Source organism: Alligator mississippiensis, chromosome 1, assembly GCF_030867095.1.
Source record: "Alligator mississippiensis isolate rAllMis1 chromosome 1, rAllMis1, whole genome shotgun sequence".
NCBI classification, from domain to species: domain Eukaryota; kingdom Metazoa; phylum Chordata; order Crocodylia; family Alligatoridae; genus Alligator; species Alligator mississippiensis.
In genome coordinates this window covers 9981725-10002826 of record NC_081824.1, presented here as the reverse complement: position 1 = coordinate 10002826, position 21102 = coordinate 9981725, and positions in this window count along the sequence as shown.

Below are 21102 nucleotides of genomic sequence, written 5' to 3'. Positions count from 1 at the left end.
GAAAGCTTGCTTAATAACTATTCTCCAACCATTTGGGTTGGTCTAATAAAAGATATCAAATTCACCCAAGGAACCTTGTCTGCCTATGTCCTTAGACCAACACGGCTACAACCTAAACCCCTAAAAACAGGTTAGACATTTATCTAGAATGGCTTGGCCTGGGATGATGCTCCTTTGAGCAGTGGGGTGAAGCACTCGTGGTCTCTTCCAGCCATAGTTTCCCATGATTCTGCGATTGCGGCTGGTGATAAAGGTTTCACAGGAAAGAGCCCAAATCATTTATTTGTGCAAATATGATATTGCAATGTGAAAGATCCTTCTGAAGTCAGTCTTTGGTGAGCCCCTGGTCACCTTTGAAGGTACCTTCCTTCTTGCACTCATAAACAGCGGTAGAAAGTCGGTCTCATCTTCCCATGTTTTTAGCAGCTCTGTTTTGTCAAGGCTTCTGGTTTACCGAGGAAGGGGAATGGAATCTGAAGGTCAGAAACTGGTGAAAATCGGCTGGTCTTACAGTTCACTTTGAAATATGCAAACAACTTCTCACCCAATATCAAAGGCTATTGAAAAGGCAGCACATTTTTCTAATATCTCTTTAGGGAAAATTTGCCCTACACTTCTTTTAGTTGCTATCATTCAGAGGCATAATTTCAGCTAACATTGTTATGCTGATTATACGTGGGTTTATGTTTCGATCTCAGCTGACCCTAGGGAACTAATTTCTGATTCAATTAAATGACTAGGTGACATTCAGTCAGATGTTTTTTTTCCTGAAGTTAAACTCCGAGGAAGCATAGCACATATTGGCTTGCTACCTTCTGAACAATGCAGCAGTTCTCGTTGATGAGAACCAAGTGTAGCCTGCTATCAAGGCTTCTTCTAACCTTGTGATTGCCATTGTCTTAAACTATTCTGTGATAACCCACGCAGTTATATCGTCCAGACCTCATTTCATCATGCTCAGACACAGCAAGCTTACGACCGTCATTGCCTCCAAAGGATGCCAAGGCTTTAATTCATACCTTTATTTCATCTTATCTACATGGCTACAATTCATTGTTCTCAGACCTTCCAGACAGCTTGCTAGTTAAAACTGATACAGAATTTTACAGCCAAAAATATTAGAAAACTGATTTTAGGCCTTGATACTGGCTTGGGGTGATGTTTTACATTCTCCTCGCTTACAGAGTATGATTCATGAATATGACTATCCAGAGGTTTAGCGTCATCAGCTAACAACCAGAATTTCAGGAGCCAAATTCATCCTTGGTGTGACTGCACTGTAGTGCAAGAAAACACACCCACATAATGTGTTTGTTCCTTCAGTGTTTGCCCATATTTTAGATTCAAGTACTAGCCAAGTCTTTTGATTCTGCCACTGGAGCTGGAAATTTCATCAACTTCAATTTCTCTTATGAAATTTGGTGCTTTTTTTCCCTTTTTTATTCTTGTCAGGCTGGATATTGTCTTCCAGGGTGGTTCTCACAAGTGGTTTGAGCAAGAAAGGGCCTCTTGCTTTCTAACCTTGGATCTGACACCAATTTTCTTCATGGCCTTGGGCGAATCAGCTAGGGTGGGATTATGAAGGGCTCGGCTTTGTCCAAAGTTTGCTCCCATTAAAGTAGAGTGAGGCCAACATTGAGTGCTCACCCTTAACCTCTGTGCCTTTCTTTCACCACCTGTAAGTGGGATAAAATAACACTTGCCAAATATGTTCACAGGGGTATTTGTACACCTATGTGTGAGACCTGCCTTTCAGAGAAGCTGACTTTCCCCATCCCCTTTTGAATTCAGTGGTAGCTATATGTGCTCAATGCCTCTGAAAAATTAAGCCATTTCCTTAGGAGCCTAAATATAGAAGTAAGTGCCTAACTTTAGTGCACAAATTTGCAAATTAAGCAAAATAGAAAATATTAAGCACTTGAGCAGACGCATTGAATTCAGGTTTAAAGATAAGCACGTGCTAAACCAGTAGCGGCAGCTACAAGTGTCCAAAATCCATCAGTCAGACCCCAATATATCATGCAAGTTGCTTAAAAAGGGGGGTGGGAGGAGGAAAGCAGGATTCCTTTTTTCCCCTCCTTCTGGTTTCTGTGCCTTTAGGGTACATTAGGTTCCCAGTTTCATAGTCTTCCTTGCAGTCAGGACAGTAATAAAACTAAGCTTGAGGGCCTAACATAATCACCTGATACCTGGAGTTGGGACTTTAAGAAAGACACAATCTATCATGAGATTTGCCATTAAACAGAAAGTGTTTGCAATACTGCCTAGATGCTTTACTCAACTTGGAGCTCTCCATAGGATTTCATAAGGCCTCTAGCAGGAGCTTTTCCCCTCTAGGATGATAATAGATTTTCCCATCTCACATGTATGTTGTGAGTAAAAACTAATTAATATGTGCTGTTACTATGGTGGGAATCCTGCATGTACCATACAACACATTGGTTTTGGCCCAGAGTTTCTGAAGTGCACCTTTTCCAAATAGCATTTGTAATTATAATTTCAATGATCCCAAAGGAAGAAATCTTTCACATCTCATTCACGTTCCACCATTACAGCTCTTTCACAGGTCAGAAATGATTTTGATTAGTGCTTTACTCCTTGAGTCATTTCACTGAGTTCTGTGGGGTTCCTCAATAGGTTTTTTCAGCATGATTAAGTGCATGTCTACACAAGATGTGTTCATGCACATTAGTCTAATTTAATGTGCATCGTGGGCACGCGTCTACACATGCGCACCCTTAATGCAGATTAAAAATGGTGAAATTAGGCTAATCATGCCCAGATTTGATATCTGCCAATGCAGGTATCAAATTTAGAAGCAATTAGTTAAAGTGTATTAACTCACATGTAGATGTGACCCGGCACTAACTTTAGTGCCAGGTCTGCTCAGCCACTAGGGGCACATGGCAGGACTGCAGGGACTTGGCACTAACTTCAGTGCCAAATCCCTGCATGTGTAGATGCCTGTCAAAAATCGCTTAATGCGCATTAGCTTAATGTGTATTAAATTTAGTCATGCTTAAATGCACATGTAGACACACCCTAAGGGGATCAGAATTAGGCCTTTTTATTGCCTTGTGTAGACACAATATTTTCTTAATTCACACTAATAAAGGGCAATGTTTTCCTTCCTCTCCTCCTTCATCTCCTGCAAAAGACTGAATTGAAGGAAGTTGAAGGAAAAAAAAAATAATTTTACATCTTTCTTTAATGAAGTCTTTAGTTGAACCTCTATTCAAGAAAGCATTTAAGCACAATTGCCTTTATGAATACACTTAAGTGCCATCCACATCTGAGATTGAATTGCATGCTTTTCTGAAACAGTTTGGGCTTAAGCACATGCTTAAAATTAAGCAAGTATTTAAGGCTCTGGTTCAGGAAAGAGGTCAAGTACATACTCAAATGTAAGCATATGCTTAAGTCCCATAATAGATTCAGAATTCATATTAAGTGCATTTTAAGCACATTTCATGGGGTGTTTTTGAAGCACAACCTTGGAGCCTGAAACTAGCATCCCTTTAAAACCTTGTGCCACCTATTTACTAAGGTTTAAGTCTGCAATAGCCTCTGAGGGCAGTTGGTACAATCAATTTAGGAAAATAGAGCCATACAATGAAAATTCTGTCAGACCCCGGTGAAGGCTCCTGTAATCACTCCAGAGTTTAGCAATTTTGTCACCTGCCCATTGTGTAACTATTTAAAAAAAAAAAAAAAGGGAACAGAAGAAAGCTTGCCAAACGCCAATGCAGCGTTTCAATTTGTGTCATCCATTTTTATTTCATGCGCAATATGGAAAACTCACCGATTTCCAGTCCATTAAAACATATTTCAGAGCTGTGTTGTTTGAAGTTACTTTACTTCAGAAACAGCTCTTTTCAATTAACTCTGAAACCTCTTTCAACAGCCTTTCATAAATAGGCCAACATCAATGGCATGCTCTGAGTTAGTATGTATCTCTAATGGAAATGCACAATGGGCCGCGCTCCATGCCTGCAGGGAGAACATCTTCCATTTCAGACAGATTCAATGAGAAGTTTTGCCAGCTATTCTGGGTCTCTCACTTTTTTGTCTCAGGTTTAGCTCATAGCTGATCAATGGCTGTGCTTTTTAATTACACTGTATGGTCTGTAATGATTTGTCACTCATTGAACCTGGGTGTTCTTTTTAGTCAGTGCTGGCATAAGCAAGAAAGAAAAAAACCAAAGCATCATTAACCCTCTCCTCACAGACAATTGGCTTATTTCACATGGTTCCCCCCCAGTGTGATATGTTTTGGCTGCCTGCACTGGAAAAAAAAAAAAAAAGATCAAGAGGCTGAGATTTTCAGAAGTGGTGTCCAGCATGTGGTATAATTGTCCAGGTCATCTAAGCCAGTTAAGTGCCTAAATCACTTTTGTTGTTGTAGTTATTATTAATGTCATTCCTATTGTACTTAACAGTCATTTCCAGGGACTAGAAACCCATAAAAAGTGCTGCGCAAACTCACCTCGTCTCCAAAGTCTTAGGTTTTCTAGGTCACTTGGGATTAATTTCTTAAAGGAAAGTAGGTATCTGAAATGGGATTTAGGCACAATTTAAGCACCTTAGTCCCAGAGACTGATTTACTGACATGCCCCTCTAGCCCCCTCAGGTGATCAAAAATCCCTAGGTACTTAAATTGTCACCAGAAAACTTTACTTAAGCCCTTAAAGTTCAGCTAATGCACATACCCAGCAGTACTGCCATCTTAACTGGGCCAGTTTTTAGGTATCTAAGGATGTTAGGGGTTCACACACTAAACTTCTCTGTGCCAAAGTCTCTAAACCAGCCCAGTAGGTATGGTCTGGGCATCTGTAATGGTGACTAGCATTTAGTTCAGTAGCCATGCCCACTGTCATTCAAAAACACAGCTGGTGGTGCCACTGACTGTTTTATGTGATGGCCTAGCTGTTAGAACATTTGCTCACAAAGTGGGAGACCTGGTTTCTAGGCCCTCGTCAGCCTGAAATGGTTCAAATTGTATTTTCCCACTATCCAGGCAACACCCCACTTTTGGCAAGGCTAGACTGGGAAGGGGGTTCATCATTTACTATCCCATCTATTGAAGTTGTGCCTCTGTGCAAGCACAGCCACAAAATGCATGAGTGGTGTCGTAAAAACCCCAAGCAAGCAGGCAAAGAAGAGAATGCTTTTGTAGCTGAGCATTTCCATGGGGAATTAGAGGAAAGGCCATGGGCAGCTGGTGCCTCCCAAGTCTGGGGGGGCATCAGCAGGGCATTAACAGGGAGGGGTCCCCCAGTCGTCAGACGATGACAGCTGGGGGGGTCCCCCGGCAGCATTGGAAGTGCTAGCACTTTTGCATGTGGCATGGCAGTAGAGCCAATTTCATGGGGGGCACTAGCGCTCTCCATGCCCCGCTATGCGCTCCATACGCACCAACGCTTTCAGGTGCGGGGCACATGCCCCTCTGTGCCCTGCTGTGTGTCGCCTATGGGAAAGGTCTCTGGTCCCTGCTTCCAACACTTACCAGTACTATACACTTTATCTAATGCTCTTTAATGCAAAATGCATGAGCTGACCCTAACAAAGAGACCAAAACCTAGGGGGAATTTTGATACTACTGCTAGCATAGTCACTGAGCAGCTGGGTAACCCTAGGAGAGTATCTCTCTGTACCTCTGATTCCCTTCAGACACTTTTTCTATCTTGTATATTTGGACAGTAAGTTCTTTGGGAGCAACAGTCTACCACTAAGTATTTGTACTGTGCTTGGCCCAATGTAGCTATAATCTCTGCTGGAGCCTCCAGAAATTACTATAGTAGTATAAGAATAACTCATGTCACTTCAAATTTTCCAATACAGGCCTTTTCTTATATGAGCAAGTGAAATTGCCATTTTTTTCCCCATCCATGAAACAATGTTTAACCCAAAGGTGCTAAATTTACAAAACTGAAACCCCCCCCCCAAATGTAATCGTGTCAGCAAATAAAAATGAACTCTCATTAGCAATCTCAAAATGGTCACTTGGTAGATATGTTGTGAGAGAGAAAGAGAGATAGACAGAGAGAGAGAGAGAAAGAGAGAGAGAGAGGTTTCTTCCAGAAAAAAAATCCTCCTATAATAACGCAACAAAATATACTGACTCAAAATTCCATGAAATAATGATTAATCTTAAATATAAATGTATTTATCTCATCAGGCCCATTAGACCAGAAAGATTCTGCATGTGATGTTTGTAGTGCTTATACCGATGGAATTAAATATCCATATCTATTACAAAATATGATTTATTTTCTTGTTGAGCTATTTGAAACTAGGATTTTCCAGCTTTCTGGAAAACTAGTTATTTTGCAAGGTATTTTGTTCATGTTTGAAATGAAACACAAATGACTCCCTCAGGAAATAAAACTTCCAAAATATTCTGGTCTCCAGAGATTTTCCTTTCAGAATTCCAAAACGTTGTATTAAGCTTTGATTTTTCAGTTAAAATTTTATTTGCCTTTTTATTTTTTATTTATCAGGAATTAGATACGACATGATAAATGTACAAATCTGATATAAGAATAATAATTAAAAAAAAAACCCTAAAAAAAAAAAAAATCTACAGCCTCAAAACTTGAAATTCAATTTTCAGATATTCTGAAATGAAAAGTTTTTGTTCTGAAACTTTTTCTCGGTGCATATTTTCATACAGATAAACAACTTTTATACATGTTTTATTTTCAGCAAGATCAGCATTTCCAATATATATATATAGATATATATATCTATACACACACACACATATATATATAGATATATATCTTGATGTTTCTTTTTTTCTGGTCAACTCTAGCTGATGTTGTGCTATTGTACTGGGCTCTTTTTAATTAGACTAGGCAGCACTGGATATAGCCAGTGGTGTCAGGTAAATATTAAGGCCTTCCAGCCTTGCTGCTTTCTAACTTCTATTCCCAAAAGGACCTGCCCAAAATTTCTGGCCCATTGACATTGTATTAAAATAGGCATCAATTAAAATACAATTTTAAATGCCAAATAAAAATGTAATACAGTGTTTCCTTCTCCTCTCCAAGAAACAGCCAGGATGAGTTTTCTAGGGGCTTACTAATAAAGATCTCCAGGTCCAACCATTTCCTTCCTTACAGCAGGCAGCACCAGCTGTAGGCAAAGGCAGAGGTGGTAACTGTGAGCCTCGCACACCCTCCTGCCTTCTTGGATGGGCTGCACTAGAAGGGAAGATTATCCTATATCTGCCAACCGCAGTGACTTTACACAAGCCTCCCAGTCATCTGTTGCTGGTTGTTAGAAATAGTGCGTTGCACTAAATGGACCAGCTGGATTCAGCGTGTTCCTATGTTCTTTACATGTCTTGTGTTTGAATAAAAAATGCAAGAGGTTTGGTCAACTCTTGGACTCAGGAGACCAGGATTCAGCTCTGAGCCACAGGCTCCTGTGTGACTTTAAGCAAGTCACTTAATTTACCCTGTATAACTATATGCAACTATCTGTAAAATGGAAATAGCGGTACCCTGCTTGGTAGGTGTGATGAGGATAAATCTATGTGGACCTGACAATTGTCAGTTTAATATAACCAACATTGAAAAAAAAATGCTTATAGTTCACATAAACACCTGGCATTTTACACCTCTGGTTTATCTGCCACTGCAAAGCATAAGAAACACTTCCAAAATTATTGATATGACATCCAGGTAGAAGCCTTCAGGCTGTGAACAAACAGGATCCCAAACCAAATCTTGAAATAACAAAAGGAACATTTCTTGGTCAATAGTAAAGCCAGTGCTACACCAAATAACTCACTGACTCTAACCAATTTTCTGACATACTGTAAATAACCAGAATGAACCAATTTTTCCTTTGAGTTAATAGTTAGCCTAGGGATGTTTTTGGCCCACAGTGAATGAAACCATATTACTTGGAAAGCATCAATTTGAAATTCCAAGAGGTACGACAGAATGGGTACTATTAATGTAGTGATAATGCCAACAATTGCATGGGAAAGGCCAAATAAGTAGAGACAAATGCATTAATTCAGACTGAAACCAGTCCCTCACCTGAAGCCCGTATGGAACCAGTGCCAGTTCACTAACTCGATTATCTTAATTTTGCCACAATTCAGAAAAACATTCCTACATAGGCATGTGCTTACAGATACGGTGAACTTTAATCATGCATTCCACTCCCACATATTTCAACAGGACTTCATCACACACTTGAATAAGAGCTAAGCACTCACTTAAGTGCTTTCCTAAGTCATTATTATGAATAAGTCCTATTTAAAATAAGCACATCCTTTGGAGCTTATTGCAATGGCTTGAATTTGTGTGCCTTCAGCAGCATAGTCCCGTTGATATCAGACATCTTTTATGATAGATAAGTAAAGCTAATTCAGTGATTAAATGTTTCATTAATTAATTTCTTCAGTATTTTGGGCTTTGAGGGGAACAGGTAATATCCGCTGCGTGAACTCCATGAAATCAGGAAATTCCCACCATCCACCTCAGGATCCTTTTATTTATGTATTTATTTATTTTTAATTTATGTCATTTCAGACCATTGAGTCCCATATAAAACTTCTTGAAAACTTGGTGAAATTCCAACAATTTACTCCAACTGGCTGTCAGGAAATAAATATATATACAAAAAAATGTGGCAAGTCCCTTAAGGATTTTATTTTGCAAACCTTTTACTGTTTTAAATCAATATGATGTCCTTTTCCTGTCTTTGAACCTACCAGACTGATCCTGGAGGCAGGGGGTTGGATGAGGCTGCAGGGCCCAGCAATGCAGAACCAGTTGTAGGACTACATCATTAGCGCCCGAATCGTCACAGCCCTACTCATATGCTTAACTTCATGCACAGTGAGGGAGTGCAGTTCTTCCCAGTGAAGTCAGGGGAACTGTTCATGGCATGTAAATTTAAATTCCCAAATAAATCTTTGAAGGATCAAGGATTTAAATCTTTCACACACTGCAATCCCAATATACACACGGTGAAGCGCATCTTTTTGGTGTCTGATTGGAATTTGCTAACAATTCATTCAATAGCTCCACAAGGGGGGTGAGGAACAAAGGTGTGTAGATTGACATTTCTTCTTTTAATTAACAGACAGGGCCAAGATGAGGTCCACTGTCATTTATTTTGAGTGTCCCTCTCTCTCCCGCCTTTCCCCCCAAGGTATGACTTGAGTTTGATCCTAGAAAATCTAACTTTCATGAGAAATACTTGTGCAATTGAAGACTGCAGAATCAGGTCATGTCTTGTGTTCCTCTGATTTGTCACCAGAAAGCATTTTGTCAAGTGGTTTAAATGAAAGACGGTATAGTGGTTTATAGTCAAGTGGTTTACTGAGACAGTATAGTTGTATTGTGCTGTAAAGCCAAGCCTCCAGTTTCAAGCACCTGTGAATGATGGCAAAACTAAGATCTGGATCCACATCTGGATTAGAGCTAGTACTTAGTGACTGATAGAGAGAGAGCAAGAGAGAAAGAGAGAGGGGGAAGACTCCTCAGCCTATACATTCATTAAATCTATGGAAAGATTCCTATTGATTGGGAGTTGTTATTTGGATGTTAATTTTAGGTAAGATTAATAAATACCTGAATCAGAAGATCATGTGCATGTCTTGGCTGTTCAGATTCAGATCAGCCTCTTGATTTGAACTGTTCGCCTTGAATCCCATGAAAATAATTTCCTATGTTTTGCCTGCTTTCCCGAGTGCTGTACACACATCCCCCTTAAGCATGAAAAATGTCCTTGGAGTGCAAATGTCAGCTCTGTTGCCTGAGCTATTTGTTTATGAAGACCATCCGGGCTTTGGCTGGGAAAGAGCTTTTTTCTTGCAAAAGAGCTCACATTTAGTTAGCAACATGCCTACATTTCTCCATATGGTTCCTTCCAAGGTGTTGTGTCATATACAATGATGTCACATCTTGGAAGGAAGAGGGAAAAAAAGGCCTAAAGCTTTTTTTTTTAGCTTCACCGGTTATTGGATTGCTTCAAGAAGCCTGCCCAGCCAGGCTACAGTTGGCTATCTGCTCATCCTCATTTGATTTTGTGTATGTTCACACATCTTAAGAAGAAAAAGAACCATATTCCAAGTGACTAGCTGCCGCCTTGTGTCATCTGATTAACCAAATCTCTTTTCATGCTCATTTGCAACCCTACATATTCTTGGTGGCTCCTGAAGTGGAACATTTAAAAGGACGCAGAATAATAGTTTTCAGTTGCATAGATGTTGCTACATTTACATGCTATAAAAAGCTTTTCTTAAAAAAATACTTTGGAAGGCTTTTGGGTACAGCATTTTAATGTTGCTCATAGTTTTTAACGATGCTTCTTTTTGTCACATGCATTATTCTGAGAAAATGCGAGATTTTCAATGACAAAATGGTTTCATTCCCCAAAACAATGTGTGTGTGTGCACGTGCGCATGCATGTATGTGTGTATATATGTATGTGTGTCTGTGTGTATGCACAAAAAGTTCACGCTTACAACACGATCCTATTTCATTTCACATGCCCAAATGGTACTGACCCAACTGAGCTGTACAACAGCTGTTTTGGGCCCTCACCCATAGTTTACACAACCATTCACACCGGCTATTGTGAGGTAGGCTGCACTTTAGCAGGCAGGCAGGCAGGTAGCGCTGCATGCAAGTGAAAGTACCAAAATTTTACCCGTGGAAAAAAAACCTCATGACCAGAGGCTGTTACTATCCTAGTGGTTAGGGCACGCACATAGAGTAGGCTTGCAAACTGTGCCTAGTTGCCAGAAGCAGTGGTGATGCACCTGAGTCAGTACAATTTGGGTGTGTAAGGTGAAAAAGGATTCCAACCTTAATTTACACAACATGCGATCCCAGCCTAAAATCTATTTTCCTCTACAAATGCAAGTTTCCAATGATTTTATCTTAGGTATTCATATCTCCCACCATTTTGGAATGGAAGTGTCTGCAGTTGCTGTGCTTTGTGCTGAGCTCAATGCTGTTGGGGACCATTAGCTATGCTCTGTGCATGCATATGAGATTGGGGCTATTATGAGACATTGATCAGGGACATTTTATTTCTGGATTCCAAATAGACAGGAGAGAGCCGCTGAGATGCTTAGTCTAACCAATATGGGCATATAAAACCATATGTAAGTACAGAGGTGTGTAACCATATAGTGTGAAGAGAGGCAGAAGATAGGGCAGGGTGGAAGTGTAGCAAGTTGCCATGCCCTCCTACAGGGCCAGATCCCAGCGATGACCCCTCATCAAGACTGACCATACCGTCAGTGGACCAATCAACACAAATGCAAGCCTCCAGGCAGCATTTACCTGTTCCTCTACCAATGTCATATATGTTATCACCTGCTTCCTTTGCCCCTTTGCTGTTTACATTGGCCAGATTGGCCAATCCCTGTGCAAAATATGAATGGACATGGGTTCAACATGAATTCTAGAAATGCATTAAAACCTGTAGCAGAACATTTTAACCACCCTGCTCATTCCAGGACTGACATCACAGTTTCTGTCCATGAACAGAAAACATCTAAAAACTAACTTGAATGTGGAAGTGTTGAAAGAGAAATTGCAGTCAGACTGGATCATATTAACTTTGGTTTTGGCTGGGACTGTAATTTTATCTCATTATTTGTACTGTCTGTTTATTTAGGTGTCCCTCCAGGTCTTAAATACCCCATTAATCGTAATTAATCCCCCTAGTTACCACTCTCAACAGCCTCCCCTCTGCTCGTGTCTTTCCCTTCTATATTTTTTTCTGTCTACCAGTCCATAGCATCTAATAACATAAGCTGTTGCCTAAAAAAGAGCATTCCTTTCTGAACCACCTTTCTGAACTACCTGTACAAAAGTGGTGGGGTTGAGTTTTAATTAGAGTGGTTTCTGGGCAGCTGCTGTAATTAAAACGCTTTAACATCATGTGTATTAACCCCCCACACATTTAAGAATGGCTGTGGGACATTTTAGCTAAACCTCATCCAATGAGGTTTAGATAAAGTGCTCCATGGTCATTTAAAAATGTGCATGGGCTTAATACACGTGACACTGCAACAACACTGTTCTAATTAAAATGCAGAGCAGACTTGATTAATTAAGTCTGGAATCAAGTCCTGGAATTGATTAATCAAGTCTGCTCTGACTAATTAAAACGCCAATGATCACGTGTATAGGCAGCTCTGTCCTGCCCTCTGTCTGTAGGAAACTAAGTAAGTTGACATCAGACAACAATGGCACCAGGGTGCCTGAGCTATTAGTTAAGGTTTTGAGGATTTCCTAAATTGCCTAAGCCCTTTCATGGATCTGGCCCTTCATTGCATTTTTCAGCTCCACTGAAACACCACCAAAACTGAGAGTTTTATGTTCCATTAGATTATCACAGCCAAGCTTGTGTTTGAGAATTAGGCGGCTCTATGTGATATGCCCATGGATCCATTTTGGCGAGAACTCATGGAGCCTGGATTTCAGACAAATGTTCAAACTTTAATGAAATTGAGTTGACTGATGTCCTAATTGAGAGGAGTTAACCCAAGATTAATACATGCTGAAGCTATCAAGTCAGAGCTATCAGACTTTCATTCGACGTTCTTTACCACTCACTGTTCATCAGACAGAAACAGAGATAATAGCTTGCTCAGAGTATATTTCTGCTCCCCTCCTCATCTTGTAGAGGATCAGAATCACAGTATGAATAGATAAATCCCACCAACTGTCAGAATCCATTAGGATCTCCGCATCCTGATGCCATTTAAGGTAAACATGCTGAATGCATTAATGTCACAAATTCATTGTATTTATATTTTGATTGTAGAACACTGTACAAATTGCATATAATTGCCTTCTCCATGGTTACAGGTTTGGCATATGAAACTTTCAAATCCTGTTCATCTGGAATGCGGTAAAAGATTAATACTCCCATCAAATGAGGGCACAGGAAATTGTCTTAAACAGTGGTATCCTGTGAGGATACTGTTAATTAGGAACCATTTCCTGTTCTCTGCCCACTTCCAAACACTACAACTAGGAGGTCCACGAGACTCTGCATCCCTGCCATACAAATGAAGTAAGACCTTGCAGCCTCAGAGATAGCCAGGTAGTTATTCCCAATAGGGTAGCATTCTTTGCAGAATTGCTACCCAAGGCTCTATCTATATGTAGACCTTCCAATTATGGTGAAAACCTTTATTAAGGCTCGCACAGAGATTTCACCTGGTATTACACTACCAAACAATCGTTAAAATACACGTTTTATGAAAATTAGGAATTTGCATTGCACGACTAACCCCTTGGCAGGTATAATACACAGCATTGATGGTATAATGATGGTGTTTCCTCTTTCCTCCTCAAGTCATTTTCTCAGTTCCAAAAGCTGCTCATGAGACAAGGGCGGTTAGGAATCCCAGTTGCAAAGCGTCTTTCATTCAAAAGTACTTAGGTGGATGTACATTTAAAATCATAGTATCCAAAAGTGGGGAAGGACCTCCGGGGTTATCTAGTTCAGCTTTCTGCATAAATGCAGGATGTTGTTGACCCATAAAATCTGAGAGAAATGCTTATCCAGCCTCTTCTTAAAAAAAACCCAATGAAGGAGTTTCTACATCTTCCCTGGAAGCTTGTTACACGATCCTGTTATTCTTACAGTGCGGAAGTGCTGTTCTTTTTTCAAATACATGAAAACTACAAAAATATTAACCTCCTTTTCTCCAAACTAAATATACATGGTTCTCTCAACTTTTCCTTAAAGGTCTCACATTCAAACCTCCTTATTATCTTTGTTACTTGGTTCCAGTTTCTCTTCTGTTGGCTTACTTCCCGTGGTTGACCAACACCTGTAGCCCTTTTACCTCTCTACATCCTTCTGAAAATGCAGAAGCCAGAAAATAATCAGTATGTCTTGCCATATTTTGCCATATTTTGCCATATTATGCCTCAGTATGTCTTGCCATATCAGTATGTCTTTTGTTTCCAACCTTAGAGATATATTGTTCCCTGGCTCCGTATTTAGGCACAGTCAGGCCCTTAGTGACTCAAGTTAGAGTCTAAATTTTCTCCAGTGGCTGGGACACTGAGACAGCCTATAAAATCTGGGACTATCTCAGCCAATCCAGGATATATGGTCACCCTATGTATAAATAGTCTAGATTATTTTTGTTGATTTTTTTTTTTTAATGATACACTAATTCCTATTGAATTTCAGAAAAGTACCTTGGGTGGGCCCAGGGACAACATACTCAGGCATTTTCAGTTCTTTCTCCTTTCTTTTTCATTTTCTCCTGTCTTTTTCATTAGGTACATTCCTACCTTTTAATGCCACCAACTCTTTTGGTTCAGATACTCAGAGTTGCCAATTCTCATGATAGTGGTGGAACAATCACTCAGCCTTGCATTCATGAGGAGAAGGAATAAGGGTTGGAACACCTTTTTTTTGTTCAATTTTCATTTTAATCACAGTAATTTAGATGTTACTTGTAACAACATCAGGTAAAGATACAATCCAGAAAAAAGTGATGTTTTGATTGACCGCTTCCCTTTAATTGAGCTTTCCACTACCAGGGAAATAAAAATAAAGTCTCCACATGGGGAATTATTACTGCCCCAGATTTCTGAGTTCAACAGAAATCTATGCTGAGTTTTTGGTTGTAGTCATGTTGGTCTAAGGACAGGCAGGCAAGGTTTTTCGAGTAGATGTGATACCTTTTATTAGACCAACTGAGTAGCTGGAAAAATGTTCTTTGCAAGCTTTCAGGCGCAAACACCCTTCTTCAGGCATAGAGAGTCTCTGCTGTTTCCTTGGAGTCCCAGGACATCTACTCAAAACACCTTGCCTGCCCTAGAAATCTATGTGCCTTTTGAATGTGGTCTCTGAATCTTAAAACAGATAAACCCATGAGTGGTTCTGATGGCTTCAGTGCTTTAAATTAGCTATGGGCTTAGGTACTTTTCTGGATGATGGTCTAAATTCAAAGTCTCAGGGGCGCATCTACACAAGATGCTTTGAGCATGTTAAACTAAACCTACTGTACCTTAGTGTGTTGGGCAAAGCCCATGCTAATACACTAATGCCCAGTAGATTTAGTCTAAAGCACATTAACGTCACTTAAAAAGCATTCATCTGCCCTACTGTGCAGTAGTGCCAATTACAGCATATTAAGCTAGTATCTGTCATTACAGATACTAAACATAATGCGCTGTAATTACAGCACATTAATGAATATGTAGGCATGCCCAGGGAGAATCAGTGTTGGAACTGATTGATTTTGCATGTGGAGTCATTGGGTAAAATGGTGGGTGTGGGGAAAGGTCCAGAATTCCCTTCCAAGGGAAAGTCTGGCCCACTAAACAAGAGAGTAATACTTCCTCCGATGTTGTCTTTTTTACTGTGCCCCACTGAGTCTTGCATTCCTTACTGTAAAACGGCATGATTGCATGCACACAGACTCCTTCCTCACTCCCTCCCTGGCCTCCAGCCTGCTGCTGAGGGCATTCTCTGGTGAAAATGGGAGATGTAGGTGGGAACCTGCTCGGCTTTGAATGTGAATAGAGGTCACAGCTCAGTGCCAGCCTGGGGCTGCTCTGACCCAGCTCAATGTGCTGCAGAGGGGCTGGCTGGGGCAAAAGGATGCTCCACTGCAGGTGCTGGCTGGTAGGCAGCCCCTGCACTGAAACACCCTTGTGCCCCAGCAAGCCCCGTCACTGTCTACATGTGTGTTTTGCCATGTGTAACTACTCCGCTATAGGATAGTACTTGTGTTGGGCAGTACCATCCTACAGCAGAGTTAATTAGTTTACTGAGGCCTAATAGCGTTGCACATGTGGACGGTGATCTTTTACTGCGGAGCTAATTAGTCAGCTCTGCAGTAAAGCATCTTGTGTAGATGCACTGAACAGACTAACTAATTCACAAGCTGTATAGCATAAGCTTTCATGAACCTGAGCTCACTTCATCAGATGCTGTCACATTGTTGACACACAGAAATGTTGTCATGGTTGTCATGTGCTGATATATAAAAAGCAAGTGCCATGCCTCTGAATAGAAGTGCCTCTGGTTGCTGCGGTTTTTTGCCAGCTCAGTGCCTCCGTGTGTTAGCTGTGTTGAGAGGACTTGAACAAGGATTACCTAGTCTGAAGATCCCAGATGTCATTAGGCATACAACAGATGTTGACATATTGAGCTTGGCTGTGATGGTGGTGTTCCTGTGTGCACATAGCAGCAGACTCATAGACACCTTGGAAACTACACTGGTTAAAAAAAACCAAAAACATAGGTATGTGAAGACTCTCAGGCACTAGGGAATTTAGGCAGTGTTTTTGAGGATGGCATTGCTGGATTTAAGACACATAGGGCACTTCACCACAAGTGGAAACCTGCGTTTCCCTGGGGACAAACAGCAGTGGCACAACGTGTGCTACTGCTAGTTGTCCCTGGCAAATGCCCATGCATGCCCTCTCTGGCGTGTGGCATGTTGCACCAGATGGGGTAGGGGAGGCTAGGGCCAGTACCTGGGCTGACCCCAGAAGTCTTACCTGGGGATCCTGGGGGCCCCAGGGCTGCAGCCACAGCAAACCTACAGCAGGAAGCCTGTCTGGCAGCTGGAGTGTGGCTCCAGCCACCCATGCTATGGTTTTGGGCAGTGTATGCTGCTGCCATCTTTGCCATCCTGCTTTTTTTAGGCACAATTTTTTTTTGACATTGGGATCTGCCAGAGTCAACCCCCCTGCCCACCCACGCTGCAAATTAGCAATGCAGGGAAAGCCTGCAGGTGCGGTGTGTGCAGCATGCAATGCTACAGATGACTCTGTGGTGCCGCATGCCGCACGGTCCTGCTCGTCTGGTTATGCCCCTAAATTCCATGTACGTATTGCATTAGGTGCCTAAGTCCTTTTATGGATCTCGGTCTCCAGGCCTAAATGCCTTTGAGCCTCTGGACCTTGCTGTGTAGAATGTCTTATACTATAAGAAAGGCAATGCACCCTGTAAGCAAATTGTTACCAACCTGTAAAGAATAGATAGATAAGTAGAGGGAGTGACTGCCAAAATTTTATTAGAGGTTCTTTCCTCAAATATCTACTGCATGTACTCCTGACCCAGCACTAAAAGATGTCACTGATCTTTCCTTTGATTTCAATAAAGGCTGGAAGTGGTCTGATGTTATCAGATTCTTGAACCTGTGTCAGTCTGGCTTTCACCCTGGCTATAGTAAGGAGACTAAATTTACAGCTTTGGTTGATGATCTTCATCTGGGCATTGAAGGAGGAAACTGTGCCCCACTGATCTTACTCTATCTGCCTGCAGCCTTTGGTAGAGTTGACCATAAAGTGCTGATAAAGTGTTTACATGATGTGGTGGGCCACTCTTAATTGGCTCCACTCTTTTCTAGCAGGGAGGTCCTAGAGAGTGATGGTGGGCAAGTACTCTTGAGGGGTCCCCAAGAGCTCCATCTTGCCACCCCTCCTGTTCAACAAGGCAATGCAATAAGATTGTGTGAAGATTTGTAGAGAGGTGCCATCAGTATGCTGATGACACCCAGCTTTATCTTTCTTTCTTATGTGATATATGTCCCACAGTATTGGTCCCTTCCCAGTGCCTGGCTGTAGTAGGAGAACCAACTGAAGCTGAATCCAGAGAAGACAGATGGTGGTGGGCAGAGCACTTAACTGGGGGGACTAGGACAATGATCATTGACAGTGTGCAGCCTCCCCCTGCCACTCCAGTTCATAGCCTTGGGATGCTCCTAGATTCTCTGCTGCTTCTGGATCTTTAAGTGGTTGCAGTAGCTAGCAGTGCTTTCTTCTTATTTACTTATATTTACCCATACCCACTTCTAAAAGGCACTTACGCAACTTTTACACAACCTGACCTGGTGAGTAGGACACTTTTCTGGCAATGGGGAGATGTAAGTTCAAATCTCTTCTGGCTGACGAGTGCCTAGGATCTGAGGGATCTGAGAGCATTGTCAGACATTTCCCTTGCTCTGTGTTAAATACACAAAAGACAGCAGTGTCTGTGCATTAAGGCAGGGAAAGACAAGCTAAGTGCTTTCTGAGCGTCTCTAAGTTCACATGAAAAGCATCTCCAGTTGGTGTTAGGCAATTTGTGTTGCAGTAACATTAGTCTGCTCTATGGGGCTGATGCAAGTGGTTTGCAGTCCTCCAGCATCCTAGAATGCAACACTCCCAAAGTCCCCTACAGGGACGATCTATCCTCCCAAAGTCTACTGCCTTGGACTGACATACTGATAGTGAGCCATGGGGCGGACATGACAGATCCTAGCCACGCTTTTTCTTGCCAGTCCTCTAGCTGCAAGTCAGAGCCGTGAAGGTCAGAGCGGATATTAACTCTTAATGTGCAACTGCTCAGAACATGTTGTGACATTATTATTATCACATCATAGCCCACAAAGTTCACATGTGTGAGTAGTAATGTCCAACAACATCTTCAGTCTCCCACTTCCTGGGCAAATGCCCTATGCCCTAGGCAATTGGGCTTCAGGGTGAATGAAATCCACTGCTGCAGTTAGACGTTGCCTGTCTGATGCACCTGCATGGGAGTTCCCTATAGAAAGAACTAAAGAGAGTGGTGTATTTTCCTGGAAGGATTAGGACTGGTGAAGGCTGTTCGTTGTCACAATAGGAGAGCTACCTGACTAACCAGGCTGGATTCAGAGTGGCTTTTGGGGTTGTACTAAGCTATTCCTGGGGAGAATGGGAAATCTGTGCATCTCTGGAGAAATTTGGATCCTACTCTGAGTCTGGATGCATAATTTTTACAAGAGCCAAGGGAAAGGTTTAGAGGTGGAAGAGCATCATTAGGTCCCCATCACACCGTTTTCCTTATGTCACTTAACTGCTTCCTCCACAATTTGTTTTCTGGGTAGTGCCTCCCTGAAGAGTGTGGCTGTTAACAGGCACTAATCCTGCATCTACAAATGTGTTCAAAACCTGGAGTTTCCTCCTCATTCCCGTGTCAGCATCCATGACTGCGGTAGCTAATCGTGTTAGCTCTATAGTCACCATGTGTTTTGGAAGTGTACATGCTGCTGGCTTGGGATCAAGAAGAACTGGCTTCTATTTTTGGCTTTCTCCCTAACTGGCCCTGATCAGGTCACTTTGGACCAGATCTTCAATGACACTTGGGAAACTAAATCCTATTTAGGGACCTAAATATTGCTGAAGATCTAGGGTTTCACCCCTGTTTCCCCTCTGATCCTTTGTCTGGCATTTGTATTCAGATGCTAAGGTCTTTGGTGCTATCTCTTGCTATGCATTTGCCCAGCATCTGAAGTCCCTTGGGGCCTGTGGATATTAATTTCATGCAAATAATAGTAATGGTTGGGCCTGATTCTTCTTACTTTTACATGAGTGAGTTCTGTGGCAAGTCAATGATATAATAAAGAAGAGAATGAGTGCCACTGAGTGTTCTTGTATATGTAGGAAAGTTGCAAAACAGTCCATCATTAGGATAGGAAATTTTCAATGCCACTCAACAAACACAGGCTGGAGTTTACTTAGATCTGATCCATGAAGCATGCTGCCTTACTATGACTTCCAAGGGAGGTGGTGCTCTCCCCTACCTTGGGGGTCTTCACGAGGAGACTGGACAAGCACCTGGTTGGGGTTGTCTGACCCCAGCGCTCCTTCCTGCCCAGGCGGGGGGTCGGACTCGATGATCTGTTGACGTCCCTTCTGACCCCAATATCTATGAATCTATAATTCATCATCTACCACTAGCAGATGCCTCACTTATATTTCCTTCGACCACTAAAGTATGCTTTCATTTGTTTGTTTCCATACAAAGTAATTAGATTTATCTTCTTTTTTCTGTTCTTTTTTTTTATGCTTACATTTAATTATTCACCGCAAAGTGAATAATTTCACTTTGAATAGAAGAAAAAAAAGGGCCAACAGAAACAAAGCAAAAGTTGTCAATGCTGCGAACCCAGAGTGGCCACAGAAAGAGCGACTGCCTGATGCTTTCTTGGAAATGGAGATGTTAATAAGGAAGCAGTTTAACGAGGCTGAGGGAGAGAGAGAGAGAGAGAGAGAGGAACCAGTCAGGAGATTCTGGGCTTTTCTTCTGTAAATATTTGGACTTGTGCAAATTTGTTAATTGAGGCAATTGATTTTTGCCTGAAAAGGGGTAGCAATGTCTAATTCATTAAAGCCTAAAATAACATCCTTTGGGCTAAACGGGGTCATTTCACTTATAACCTTTTAGTGATGTATTAACAATTTGGAGGCATTTCCTTGCATATCTTAAAAAGTCCCACATTAACAGGAACCGGCTAGAAGACGAGGGAAACAAATCTATACAGACATGCGGCAGGAGCGCGAGCGCGTGCACACACACAAACACACTTTCACAATATATATGGCCTCCAGCCCCTGTCCTTCCTCTTCTCCAGCATTTTAAGGTCTGTGTTTAATATTGCCAAGCCTACTTGAGTGATAAATGCAACTGTATAAAAATTACTTATTACAAGCTGTCATGTTGCCTCACTCACACTGCAGGGCTAGAGGCACTGTACATAAAGCTAGGATCTCCACCTTGACAGCATCAGCTGCGCTGGCTTTAAAATGAAATGCTTTCAGTCATGAATACAAAACATAATTTACCTTTTCATAATACTTTGGTTTGGAAACACTTTTGAAAGCTCGTGTTACCGTCAAACCTCTACGTGAGCCATGCCAGCAACCAGTTAATTCCAAGTTGTCAATTTACCTTAGCTCTGCTTCCCATTACTTCTCCTTTGAAGAAACATTAAGCTGTTCAAATTGCCATCCCTCTAATTTTTTTGTTGTTTTTTTTTTTTACATAATATTTATCCTCAATTCTTTGGTTGTAGCTGACACGGCAGGATTACTCTTCCTCTTTGAGCATGCCTGCTATGCATATATTCCTTCTTCCTGCAGTTTCCAATGGTAGGTGCACTCATAATGCCAACAAAGTGTCATCTAATTCTGTTGTGCCCCCACTCCACCCATCCCTCCTCTTCATTTGGAGTCCAGTTGCACAGCCCCGCTTTCAACCACCCCACCCTTCAAACAACTGGCCAAGATCAGTCGTTACTTCTGTGCTATAGCAATCCAGAGCCCCCTTTACTCC